Source organism: Mustela nivalis, assembly GCF_964662115.1.
Source record: "Mustela nivalis genome assembly, chromosome: X".
Taxonomy (NCBI): Eukaryota; Metazoa; Chordata; class Mammalia; order Carnivora; family Mustelidae; genus Mustela; species Mustela nivalis.
The window spans coordinates 41,441,536-41,456,254 of record NC_139040.1 but is presented as its reverse complement, the minus strand read 5'-3'; the positions used below and the strand labels follow the sequence as shown (position 1 = coordinate 41,456,254).

General features: G+C 35.9%; 1 protein-coding gene across 3 annotated transcripts in view; it reads left to right on the top strand.

The window, feature by feature from the left end:
• The window catches only part of IL1RAPL2 (interleukin 1 receptor accessory protein like 2), a 1,449,628-nt gene that overhangs the window by 1,119,616 nt on the left and 315,293 nt on the right, over positions 1-14,719 (top strand). The gene's annotated exons all lie outside the window — the stretch shown is intronic.

Below are 14,719 nucleotides of genomic sequence, written 5' to 3'. Positions count from 1 at the left end.
CATCAGTATCTGGGACAAATTTCTAGAATCCAGCAGGTCAGTAACCACAGAAACAAATAAAGATCTTGATGCAAGTTAAAAATTGATCTATCTCAGGGGCGCCTGGGTGGCTCAGTAGGTTAAGCCGCTGCCTTTGGCTCAGGTCGTGATCTCAGGGTCCTGGGATCGAGTCCCGCATCGAGCTCTCTGCTCGGCGGGGAGCCTGCTTCCTCCTCTCTCTCTCTCTGCCTGCCTCTCTGCCTACTTGTGATCTCTCTCTGTCAAATAAATAAATTAAAAATCTTTAAAAAAATTGATCTATCTCATAAATATGCGGAATTTACACACACACACACACACACAATGAAAAATTATTCAGCCATGAGAAAGAAGGAAATTCTGAGGTTTGTGACAACACAGATGAACCTTGAGGGCATTATGCTAAGTGAAATAAGTCAGGGAAAGACAAATACTGTATGATCTCACTTATACATAGAATCTTAAAAAGCCAAACTCATAGAAACAGAGAGTAGAATGGTGGTTACCAGGGGCTGGGGAGCAGAGGAAATGGGGGAGATGTTGGTATAATTGTCCATTTAGAAAGGCTAATTATGTAGTGTGATGTATGTGTTAACATTGTGGTCATAATCATATTGCAATATATAAGTATGTCAAATTAACAAGTTGTGCACTTTAAATTTATACAATGTTATATGTCAAATATATCTCAATAAAGTAGGAAAGAAAACTTTAAAACTGGTGTTTCTTCTGTTTTATCTCCCATATTTACTTGGTGCTAACTACTACCTAAGGTTCATGTGGAACCCAGAAATATACTCTCTTCTGTAATTTCTTGGGTAGTATAGGAGCTACATTCGGAATGTGTTAGACATCTACAAAATAAAGGTCCAGGGTGTACTATTTTAGAGAGAGAAGGCAAAATCTTACTTGAGGGGGAAATGACAAGAAAGAAGAAAAAGCATGCTCTCTGAAGGAGGGAGAAAAAAAAGAAAAACCAACTATAGTCACAATCTCTGTTTAACTTTCCATTTGCCTCAAGGTTGTTTTTTTTTTAAAGTTTGAAGGAGTTGTTTTATGTCTGGGCAGATTTGTGCTGAATAAACATTCTTCTCTCCAGAGAAGGGTCCTGTGTCAAATGGCATTAAGAAAAAATTGCTCTGCCTTTATGTTCAAGCTTTCCCAAAGTTCATGCATTGCTCAAAACTCAAATATTAGTGGAAGTAGATATGGAATCTAGAAGAAAGGGCACCTGAGGGCAACTTCACAGCAACACTTGACCATTTACCACCCTGAAGGCACATCCACTGAATCACAAGTTAGGACATACGCTCTGAGCCAGATGTCTAGAGTGGTTGCTAGAGGAACCTTAAGCAGTGCAGGGGCAATGGCCAACTAGGTTGCCCAGATTTCCCTTGGAATTTAGCATCTGACTGTAAAAGGATCACTTATTCATTTAAAGAATGTAAAACCTTAATTTCTATGATAAATAAGCCAAATACTTACAATGGCTTTAAACGATGTCAAGAATATTTTTAATACAACTAGGATCTGTTTTTTAAGAGAGCAGTTTAATTCTACAAACAGTACCTCCTATCTGTTTGACTCTGTGGTGTTCCATTATTTTATCTTTCAACTACACACATGAGGAACATGAGCCATCACCATGAATAATAGTGACTTACTAAAGGAAATTATTCTTAATGAGGGGTAGGTAGGTGTGGGAGATACATATCAAAATATCTGAAAGTTGAACCACCAATGGTTTGAAAACAAATACCCAAATGAATCCGGAAATCACTGGCTTTAGTTTTAACCTGAACCATCACAGCCTTTCTATTATACCTGAAACACATAGAGAATACATGTTCTCCCTGGATGTTAATAAACAAAGATTATGTGTCAGTCTTACCACTCCTGTTTTAAATAAAGCAGAAAATATTAGAGTTTTGGCAGAGAAAATATTTATTAAAAAAATAACTGGCCATAGTGCTTAGTTGATGGAGATAAGAACAGGTTGAAATTAAAAACAGACTTTTAATGGACATTAATGTATTTTTAAAATTTTAAATATGTCTGGGTTCTCTTTCTTAAGGTCATTAAGATGTCAAGGAATCACTCATAATAATGATGGTGGGATCTCAAGGAAAATAACAATGTCTTCATCAGGTTCTACTGAAGGCGACCCTATTTGCTGGCCAATACCTATGTGAAGACAGGAGTTCCAGGAAGGGTCCTTGGGCTCAATATGCATCTGCTGTAAACCCCTACTAAGGAGTAAAGCCTATCATTTCACATTTAGAGACTATCCTTCAAAAGTAATTAGCCTTAGGAGAGGAGGTAGAGATGTCTTAAGTTTGTACTAAATTTTAAATTGCAGAGACTTCTTTGCAGCAAGTTTTGATTAGGGAGACACAACTCTGAGTGACTAAAAGCAGGCAGAAGAAGGAACTTCTGCAAAGTAGGGTACCTGCACCATAATGTTTATATGTTTATAGCAACAGTGTCCACAATAGCCAAACTGTGGAACGAGCCCAGATGTTCATCAGCAGATGAATGGATAAAAAAGTGATCGTATATATATGTATGTTTTTCCATCATATAATATTCTTCTCGGAATATTCCTCTAAGAATACCCTAGGAATTCCTTAGGGTTTCTCTAGCAACCACTCTGGGTATCTGGCTCAGAGTGTATATCCTGACTTGTGATTCAGGGGATGTGCCTTCAGGGTGGTGAATGGTCAAGTGTTCCTGTGAAGTTGCCCTCAGGTGCCCTTTCTTCTAGATTCCATATCTACTTCCACTAATATTTGAGTTTTGAGCAATGCATGAACTTTGGGAAAGCTTGAACATAAAGGCAGAGCAATTTTTTCTTAATGCCATTTGACACAGGACCCTTCTCTGGAGATAAGAATGTTTATTCAGCACAAATCTGCCCCCCCCCCCCTCTCTCTCTATGTCTGTCTCTCTCTCTCTCTATATATATATGGAATATTACTCATCCATCAAAAATTGAAATCTTGCCATTTTCAGTGATGTGGATGGAACTAGAGGGTATTATGCTAGGCAAAATAAGTCAGTCAGAGAAAGACAATTATCATATGCTTTCACTCATGTATGGAATTTAAGAAACAAAACAGGATCATGGGAGGAGGGAGGGAAAAATAAAAAAAGACAAAATCAGAGAGGAAGCACCCTGGTGGCTCAGTCTGTTAAGCATCTGTCTTTGGTTCAGGTCATGATCCTAGGGTCCTGGAATTGAACCCCATGTCAGGCTCCCTGTTCAGCTGAGAGCCTGCTTTTCCCTCTCCATCTGCTTGCCACTCCTCCTGCTTGTGTGCACTCTCTCTCTGTCAAATAAATAAAATCTTAAAAAAAAGACAAAATCAGAGAGGGGGACAAACCATAAGAGACTCTTAATCATAGGAAACAAAATAAGGGTTGTTTAAGATGGGGTGAGAGGATGGGGTAACTGGGTGATGGGTATTAAGGAGGGCATGTGATGTAATGAGCACTGGGTGTTATACACAACTGATGCATCACTGAACTTACCTCTGAAACTAATAATGCACTATATGTTAATTAATTAAATGTAAATTAAATTAAAAACAAAATAGGGTATGCAAAAAGGAAAGTTTAGGGCACATTATATCCAGCACTGGATTTATTTGAGCTTATAGGCTTGGAGGGTTAAAAATGAAATTAAATAATCATGTTTATTGTGTATTTTTCCTGTATGATATTCTAACTTAGGGGACTTTCAGCTTAGTAATCTTAAAAGTAAAATACTTATATATGACTTTAGATTCACTAAGTGGCCAATAAAATGTGCATCTCATAATTCAGAATTAGGAAATCTATGTAGTTAATTCAGAAAGAGCTATTTCTTTCCAAAGATTAATAGTGCTTATGATGTTTCTAGAGATCTGCAATTTCTGGATTCATTCTATGTTCAATTTATGACATCTTGAAATTAGTTGACTCCTTCAACTAGGCTTAGCTAATCTCCATTCATGATTATAGGAAACTTTTAAAGATATTAACAATACCCCTGGCTCTTTCTAGATCTAATTTGCTTAGTTATGGCTTCAATTTTGTTTCCCACATGAAGATCATTCCCAAGTCTTTTTTACCCAATTTTCTCAATTCCTTTAGAACACCAGGCAACCTAAATTTCCTTCAGGGCAATGGTTCTTAACCATGGGTGATTTTGCTCCTTAGGGAGTATTTGCCAGTGGCTGGAGACATTTTTGGTTATCACAGCCTGGGGAAGGTGCTATTGCTTGTAATGATTAAAGGCTAAGGATGCTGCTTAGCATCCTATAATGCACAAGACAGCCCCATGCAATAGAGAACTACCTGGCAATAAAGTGCTGATGTTGAGAAATCCTGCTTTAAGGAGTCCTTTTCCTCAAGGTATACATGCAATCGTGGCTAGGCCTGGAGCTCAAAATATGTTTAGTCACACCCAACACTATAGAAATACAAAGAATTATAAGACAATATTATGAAAAATTATATGCCAACAAATAGGACAGCCTAGAACAAATGGGTAAATTCCTAGAAACATATAATCTTCCAAAACTGAATCAGGAAGAAATAAAAAATTTGAAAATGCTGATTACTATTAATGAAATTGAATCACTAATTAAAAAAAAGCAAAACAGAACTCCCAACAAACAAAAGTCCAGGACCAGATGGTTTCACAGGTGATTTCCACTAAGCATTTGAAGACAAGTTAATACCTGCTCTTAAACTACTCCAAAAAAAAAAAAAAAAAAGGGAGGAAGGAAATTTTCCAAATTCATTCTGAGGCCAGCACTACCCTGATATCAAAACCAGACAAAGTCACGATGAAAAAAGAAAACTCTGGTGAACATAGATCCAAACACCCTCAACAAAATATTAGCAAACCAAATTAAACAATATACTAAATCAAATAACCACCATGGTGCAGTGAGATTTACTCCACGCATGCAAGGGTGCTTCAATATTCACAAATCAGTCAGTGTGATACATCACAATAGGAGGAAGGAGAAAAACTGCATCATACCAACAGATGCAGAAAACATTTGACAAAGTACGACATCCATTTATGATAAAAACTCAACAAAGTGGGTTTAGGGTTTGCATACTTCAACGTGACAAAGATTATATATGAAAAACCTGTAGCTAACATGCTCAATGGTGAAAGCTTTTCCTCTTAGATCAGGAACAAGAGAAGTATGTTTCCTCTTACCATTTTTATTCAACACAGTACTTGAAGTCCTAGCTCCAGCAATCAGACAAGAAAAAAATAAAAGACATCCAAATTGGTAAGGGAAAAGTAAAACGGTCACTATTTGCAAATGACAGGTGCTATATATAGGAAACTCTGAAGATTTCCATAAAAAACTGTTAGAACTGATAAATGAATTTGGAAAAGTTCAGGATACAAAATAATGTATGGAAATCTGTTGTATTTCAGTAAACTATTAACAAAATAACAGAAAGAGAAATTAAGAAAACAATCCCATTAACAGTTGCACCAAAAAGAACTAAATATTTAGGAATAAACTTAACCAAGGAGGTGAAAGAATTGTGCTGTGCAAACTATAAACCACAGATGAAAGAAATTAAACATGACATAAATAAATGGAAAGATATACCATTCTTATGGGCTGGAAGAATTAAAATATCCATATTACCCAAAGTAATCTACAGATTCAGTGCAATCCTATCAAAATACCAAAAACATTTTTCACAGAACCAAAACAAATAAACCTAATTTTGCATGGAACCACAAAAGAACCTGAATAGTCAAAGAAATCTTGAGAAGGAAGAACAATGCTAGAAATAATCCAAGATTTCAAGATATACTACAAAGCTAGAGTAGTCAAAGCAGCATGATACATGCATGAAAGTAGAAACATACATCAATGGCACAGAATGGAGAGCCCAGAAATATATCAATACATATGTGACCAATTCTTCTGTAACAGAGGAGGCAAGAATATACAATGGGGTAAAAATAGTCTATTAAATAAAAGGTGTTGGGAGAACTGGACAGTTACATGGAAAAGAATTAAAAACTGGACTATTTTCTCATACCACACACAAAAATACACTAAAATTGGATTAAAGAACTAAATGTAAGACCTGAAACCATATAAAACTCCTAAAAGAAAATATAGGCAGTAATCTCTTGGACATCAGCCCGAGCAAAATATTTATGGGTGTGTCCCCTTAGGCAAGGAAAACAGAACAAACAAAAAAGCAAAAGCTTACTTCACAGCAAAAGAAATAATCAAAATAAAAAGGAAACTTTGTGAGTGGGAGAAGGTTTTTGCAAATGATATATACCATAAGAAGTTAATATACAAAATACAGAAAGAATATATAGAACTCAACACCAAAAAAACAACAACAAACAAACTATATGATTAATAAATGGGCAGAGGACTTGAATAGACGTTTTTCTGAAGAAGACATCCAGATGGCCAACAAACACATGAAAAGATGCTTGAGATCACTAATTATCAAGGAAATACAAATCAAAACCACAGTAAGATATCAGTTCACATCAGTCAGTATGGCTAATAACAAAAAGACAAGAAATAAAAAACATTGGTGAGGGTGTAGAGAAAAGGTAACCCTTGTACACTATTGGCGAGAATGTAAATCAGTGAAACCACTGGAAATCAATATGAAGTTTTCTCAAAAAATTAAAAATAGAAATACCATATTGTCTAATAATTCCACTACTGGGTATTTATGCAAAGAAAACAAAAACACAAATTAGAAAAGATATATGCATCCTTAAGTTTTTTACAAGGTTATTTATAATAGCAAAGATATGGATGCAACCCAGGTATCTATTGATATGTGAATGGATAAAGATGTGGTAGGTAGATATCTATCTATCTATATATATAAGTGGAATATTCCTCAGGCATAAAAACAAATGAGATCTTGTCATTTGTGACAACATCGCTGAAACTAGAAGGTATTATACTAAGTGAAATAAGTCAAAGACATATATATGATTTCATTCATATATGGAATCTAAAAAACTTAACAAACTCTTATATACAGAGAACAAACTGGTGATTGCCAGAAGGGTGTGGGGTAGGAGATGGCTGAAATAAATAAAGGAGTTTTTAAAAATTGTGCATTCAACCTCTCTTTCCTGGAATTTTGAATCTTAATCAAAGTGACACAACGACAAAGAGCAAGATATAACAATGCAAAACAAAAAGAAACACAAAACGTTGGTATAAACTCAATTTGTTGATGGGGTCAAGAAGAGATCGTTGTGTAGTCTTTTTTGCTTATACATCTAGACCTGGTCTGGTTGCTTTTCTCTCTAAACTTAGTTCCTCAGACATACTGTCCATCCTTGAGATATCCTTCTGATAAATTCCCTTTTTGCTTAAATTTGTAAAAATGTGTTTCCGTTCTTTGCAACCTAAGGATACTATGGAAAGCATCTGACTTTAGAGAAAGAATATCATATGAAAATTAATTTTGAGGTTGTGAGTATTTGTTCCAAAATGTAGACACTATCTTAATTTCTGAGTTATACTTGTCTTCCAGGAGCATAAAAATCTAGTTAGGGAGATTAGCATACCCATATAAAGTGAAGTTTAATTTGTAGTCGAAGTGTTGTATGCTATGAACCAAATAAGTGGTTCAAAGAAATAGTAAATGCTTTAGTATTCCATTTTCTGTCAAACCAGAGATAGTAAAGGTTAGCTTGGGCTTTTTTTCAGGGAGATTTTCTGGAAAATGGAGGACTAGATTTTAGAGGTTGGATAAGACTTGGGATGGCAAAAACCAAGGTAAAGTTCTTCTTCTTTTTTTTTTTTAGATTATTTATTTATTTATTTGACAGAGGAAGAAAGATCATAAGTAGGCAGAGAGGCAGGCAGAGAGAGAGGAGGGGAAGCAGGCTCCCCACTGAGCAGAGAGCACGATGCGGGCCTCCATCCCATGATCCCTGGGATCATGACCTGAGCCGAAGGCAGAGGCTTAACCCACTGAGCCACCCAGGTGCCCCTCAAGGTAAAGTTCTTAGAGAAGCATTGTGGCCATGGTGAAATCAGATAAAACTCACTTGAGATCTCTGCTTTACAGTCCAAAGCTGCTTGACTCTAGGAAAGTTATTTGTAAAATGTAGTAAATGCCTTAGAACAAAACTTAACACAGGGTAGATGCCAAATTAATGATAATTATGGGAACTGTTATTTGTTTTCAAGCTTAGGGAAAGTGTTTAAGCCAAGATGCAGAGTTGGAAATTAATGCAATGTGTTAAGGGACAAATGAGGAAAGTAATTTGAATCTCGCATTGATAAAGTAGAAGAGGGGTAAAAAGGCAGGAAGGTTTTTTAAAAACCTATACTTGGCTTTCTTTGTAGTCCCAGCTGACAGTTTCAGATTTTATCCTCTGTAAATATAGGAAACATTGGTAGATTCTTCAGTGGTTAAATATTCTGATAAAAATAGTGATTTTAGAATGTCATTTCAGGGGACGCCTGGGTGGCTCAGTTGGTTGGACGACTGCCTTCGGCTCAGGTCATGATCCTGGAGTCCTGGGATCGAGTCCCGCATCGGGCTCCCAGCTCTATGGGGAGTCTGCTTCTCTCTCTGACCTTCTCCTCATTCATGCTCTCTCTCACTGTCTCTCTCTCAAGTAAATAAATAAAATCTTTAAAAAAAAAAAAGAATGTCATTTCAGTGTTGGTGTGTTGAATGGATTTGGAGGGATCCATTTCATTAACCTTAACATACACATTCCATAATGGCTTCATTCATAGAAACTAATGAGTTACCTTATGATCCTAGTGTGTTCATACATTTAGTGTCCTTTGCATATAGTTGTACTACTTCCTCCCACTTGGTTCTCTGGCAAGTCTATTTAAACAAACAATTTAACAATAAAAGAGGACAATGAAACTTATAACAGTATGTAGCACTTAGGCTATATAATCAACTAAACTGATTTACTCAATCAAACAACTAATTCTATTGATATTTTATACCGTGTTCATTGAAATTGTCTGATCATTTCAGTCAAACCAATTAATTTGTACATGTATACACAAACTTTACTTATAATAGAAAAAAGAGAGCTAATTCTCCTCAGGAAAGTTAATGTCAAATGCATAAAACTTAGCTCTATGAAGAAGCAGGCAGAAACAGTAATAGTTTCATTAATACATTAAGACTACTGTCATGGTATACTCAGTAGAGCAATTACATTTAAGGATAATTAAACATAAGCAGCTACAGAGGGAAATGCAGGGGAGAAATTATGGAGTGAAATATTAGTACCAAACTGCATTGCTTGCTCTCCTTGTTTCAATCAAAACTTGAAGCTTGAGCAGCAAATTCAAAGACTAACACAGACCCCAAATTAGTCCCTGTAGAGGTCCTGAATAAGTTTTCTAATAAAATTGTAAATATTCACTCTGGATTAGGGGCCTGGGTATTGACAGTTCTCCCCTTTCATTTCTCAAATAGTAACTGAATTTCAAATGATATTTTTAAAGAGAATAAAGAAATGAACTTGTCTGTCCATGGCAGCTTCTCTAGCTAATCTGCAAATGCTGTAATTACACTGGGTGCTGATAGATTTGTCTCTGAGCTGGTGGTCAGGATCCAGATGAACTGCTGCAGTTGCTATTTTATATCATAAATGTCCCGCACTTCTTGGCAATTCCCAGTCCTAGACATGATATTAGAATTTAATGAGGCTCCACACCCATATATCCCACTGGGATGTGTTAGGGTAAGTGTAAATTCATCCCCTTTCATTCATGGGTTTAGGGAAAAAATGTATGTGTGTGGAATGTCCTACAGGAATCATGTCTCTGTTGACTGTTTGCCACCGAGCCACTCCCACTGGCCTAGGAACTTTGGGTTAGTGTGTAGTCAAAGAGGCTAAAACCATTGATTCAGTATTGAGCATTTGTACCTGTCTTCTGCCTACAACTTAAGTGCCTTCCTTGCTGTTCTGTAAATGGGGGCTTTTGGTCACAAGGGGGCACCAAATGAGACAATGTAAACTTCGTTTAGCTTCATCTCTAAATTGGCCATAATTGTAGCTAGCTGTCTTCCTTAATTTCCAAGGTCGTTGTGTAGATCACATGAGCTAATGTGTCTGAAAACACTTTTTGAAAATTATGGACCGCCTATAAATGTAAGGCATTTAAAATTATCATTTCTATTAATAAATTGACATTTATTATCAGTAATTGACACTTAACAATAATGAATTCAGGCTAAACATATCCATAGTCCATAGCAGGAGGTAAGGATGAGGGACAACAATGACTCCAAATTCATATCCTGATAAGGATTGAACAAGATATTCATCTTTGAATACAGATGTAGTGAAAAGAAGGACCATCTGTACCCCAATGTTCATAGCCACAATGGCCACAGTTGCCAAACTGTGGAAAGAACCAAGATGCCCTATAACGAATGAATGGATAAAGAAGAAATGGTCCATATATACTATGGAGTCTTATGCCTCCATCAGAAAGGATGAATACCCAACTTTTGTATCAACATGGACAGGCCTAGAAGAGATTATGCTGAGTAAAATAAGTCAAGCAGAGAGAGTCAAGTATCATATGGTTTCATTTATTTGTGGAGCATAAGGAATTACACGGTGGACATGGGGAGATGGAGAGAAGTGAGTTGGGGGAAATTGGAAGGGGAGATGAACCATGAGAGACTGTGGACTCTGAGAAACAAACAGGGTTTTGGAGGGGAGGGGGGTGGGAGGTTGGAATATATTTTTTAAGATTTTATTTATTTGGCAGAGAGAGTACAAGCAGGGATAGCAACAGGAAGAGATGTGTAAAGCAAATTGAGAATAATTCTATAAAGAAATCAAAATTATTTTTAATAAATTGTAGGTGGCTAGATTTTAATTTTAATTTTATTAATGTTTGAATACACAATACATGCATGTTGTTCAAAATGTAGAAAAAGTGTATAGTGAAAATTAAATTTTCCTCTCCCTGACCATATTCTCCTTACCCTCTCTACCATTCTTCAGCCACCCAGTTCCTTTCTTCAGAGGATATCATTGTTACCAGTTTTACATGTATCCATTCAGAAATATTCTGTATTTAAACATTTTTATATGTGCATACAGATGGGTACATAGCACACACATATAGCTTTCTTTTTACACAAAAGATAGTATGCTGTGCACACTGTTGAACAGTATATCTTAGAGGTCTTCATATAACAGATGTACAGATTTATCTAATTATTTTAAACATCTGCATCATAATATATTATTATATGAAAGCACCATATTATTTAATACTATCTTATGGATGGATATTTTGGTTGTTTTCAATATTTTGCTATTACAAACAGTAGCAAACAACAACAAAATCAAATACCTGCTATGACTGGATTTTAAATTCAAATATTTAAATTTTGTTTTAAGTATATCCTTTATGTTTCAAATAATATTTTAATATCAGATTGTTAAGGATAACTGAAATATTTAAGGAATGAAAACTATAGATATTATATTTGTGTGTTTGTCCACATGCTCAAATCAGCTCATAGCAACAAGTGCATTCCTTAATCCCCACCATCTATTTCACCCATCCCCACACCCACCTCCCTTCTGGTAGCCATCAGTTTGTTCTCTATAGTTAAGAGTCTGTTTCTTAGTTTGCCTCCCTCTCTCTTTTTTCCCTCTTTGTTCATTTGTTTTGTTTCTTAAATTCCACATGAGTGAAATCATATGGTATTTGTCTTTCTCCAACTGATTCGTTTTGCTTAGCATAATACTCTCTAGCTCCATCCATGTTATTGCAAATGCCATGATTTCAATCTTTTTTATGGCTGAGTAATATTTGTGTGCACACACACACAGGCACATATTCATTCATCAGTTGATGGACACTCGGGCTGTTTCCATAGTTTGGCTATTGTAGATAATGCTTGGGTAAACACTAGGGTATATGTATCCCTTTGAATTAGTATTTTTGTATGTTTTGGGTAACCACCCAGTAGTGCAATTGCTGGATCGTAAGGTAGTATTTTTGCTTCTTAAGTTTATTTATTTCTTTAAGTAATTTCTACATCAACTGTGGGGCTCAAATCCTTGACCCCAAGATCAAGTCACCTGCTTCCCTGAGTGAGCCAACCAGGTGCCCCAGGTTTTTTCATTTTTAACTTTTTGAGGAGCCTCCATACTGTTTTCCAGAGTGGCTGCACCAATTTGCATTCCCACCAACAGTGCAAGAGAGTTCCGCTTTTTTCCACATCCTTGCCAGCTCCTGTTGTTTCTTGTATTGTTGATTTTAGCCATTCTGACAGCTGTGAGGTGATATATCATTACAGTTTTGATTTGTATTTCTGTGATGATGAGTGATGTTGAGCACCTTTTCATGTGTCTGTTGGTCATTTGGATGTCTGCTTTGGAAAATTGTCTACTTATGTCTTCTGCCCATTTTTAATTAGATTATTTGGGTTTTTTGGGGTGTTGAGTTTTTTAAGTTCTTTATATATTTTGGATACTAACCCTTTATCAGATCTGTCATTTATAAATATCTTCTCCTATTCTGGAGACTGCCTTTTAGCTTTTTTGATTATTTCCTTTGCTACACAGAAGCTTTTTATTTTGATGAAATCCCTTGCCTTGGGATACATATCTAGTAAGAAGTTACTTTGGCTGATATCACAAAGGTTACTACCTGTGTTCTCCTCTAGGATTTTGATGGTTTCCTGTTTCACATTTAAGTCTTTCATCCATTTTAAATTTAATTTTTTGTACAGGGTAATAAAGTCCGGTTTTTATTCTTTTGCGTGTTGCTGTCCAGTTTTCCCCACACCATATGTTAAGTCTTTCTTTTTCGCATTGGATAGTCTTTCCTGCTTTATTAAAGGTTAATTGATGATATAGATGTGGGCTTATTTCTGGGTTTTCTATTCTGTTCTATTGACCCATGTGTCTATTTTTGTGCCAAGTTAGAAGAAATATATTTGATTCAATAAGGACAAGATGTGCTGTATTCCATCAGTAAAAATTAGTTGGAAAAATAAGAAAAATTCACTAAAATTTTCTCATTTCAAGCAATTTGTATATCAGAAAGATAAAGCTGATGTAACATAGAGCTCTTTTCTGAATGAATTTCTAAGTACGTATGTTTATTATCAACAACTATTTTGGGCATCTCAACAAATTTATATATTCCCTTATCTTATCTGTCATCTCATAAGCTTATGTTTCTTTTTCTTTTCTAAATAGCCTTATAAATATGAGATGAACTTTTCTCATATCAGCACAGAATTCCTATGCCAGCCGATTAATCATGCTTTAATGATCTCTTATATGCCCAGCTCTATTCTATGTCTCCTGTGAATTACAAAGACATATAAAATGTATCCCTTTAATAGGTAAGAGTCCAGTTGGACAGTTGAAAGAAGACATAAATATGGGAATAGTTTAAAAGAATTCAGGACATAAATAAAGATTGATACAAGGGTCGTCATAAACCATTTTGTATCCGTGTGCCAAGTGCTCTCATTTCTTTCTTCCAGGTGCCTCTCAAATTTGCCTTTTTAAAAATTTTCCCAGACTCCACCATTAATGACTTTTCATCCCTTATCACCCTCGCCCAGCACTACTGTGTTATTACTGCATACTGTAAGCTGTTTTTGTTCTCCTCCAACCCATCCTAAATAGGAAGCCAGTCATCTTTAGATAGTACTTCCCTTGAGTCTTTTGTTGCTATAGTTCCAAGAATCTACAATGTTCTTATAGTTACTACATCATGTCCAAATTCCTCTGCATATTTCTCAGGATCCGCCAGAATTAAGTTCCATCCTATCTTTTTTCATTTCTAATTATTCTACATCATGAGCAACTTGCTCTTTACCCTACCCCACCCAGCTCCTTCTCACCAGATAATTTTCTTCTAGTCACTTCATGTTCTAAGTTCTACCTCTCTTCCTTGGTTTGTGTTTCCTTTCCTTCATTTCTTCTTCCTTACTCTCTACCTTTCCAAATCTTTCCCATTCTTTAAGGTTTATGTGAAGACCCATTTCCTTCAGAAAACTTTCCCCAACTCTGCCAGCCAATATTGACCTTGCCTTTCCTCATTCCTTTACCACATATAGTCTTATGACTCAAATGCTACACTTTTTCACTAGATGGTAGTCTTTGTTCTATTATCTGTTTATTTTGATGGGCTAACTTTGGTTCATAGTCATAGATTATAAACTGAGGGTAAATATGAAGACTTTACTTCCTTTTCCCTTAGCACAGGACTTGGTGGACAAAAGATGTTCAATCAATATTTTTAATTGTTATCCTAATGATGTATCAGTGTTATATTGTTTCAGAGACTGAGTGGGGAATTGGGCAAGATTCAGAGGTGTAGAAGGTTCAATTCACCAGACATGTCTATTAGGGTTGTATTTTATTAATATTTGGTACCATAAAGTACATATGGAGATTTAATATTTATCTGATTATACTTGAAGAGATTATGCTGAGTGAAATAAGTCAAGCAGAGAGAGTCAAGTAACATATGGTTTCACTTACTTATGGAGCATAAGGAAAAACATGGAGGACATTGGGAGAAGGAGAGGAGAAGTGAATTGGGGGCAATCAGAGGGGGAGACAAACCATGAGAGACTGTAGATTCTGATAAACAAACTGAGGATTTGGGAGGGGAAGAGGGTGGGAAGTTGGGTGAGCCTG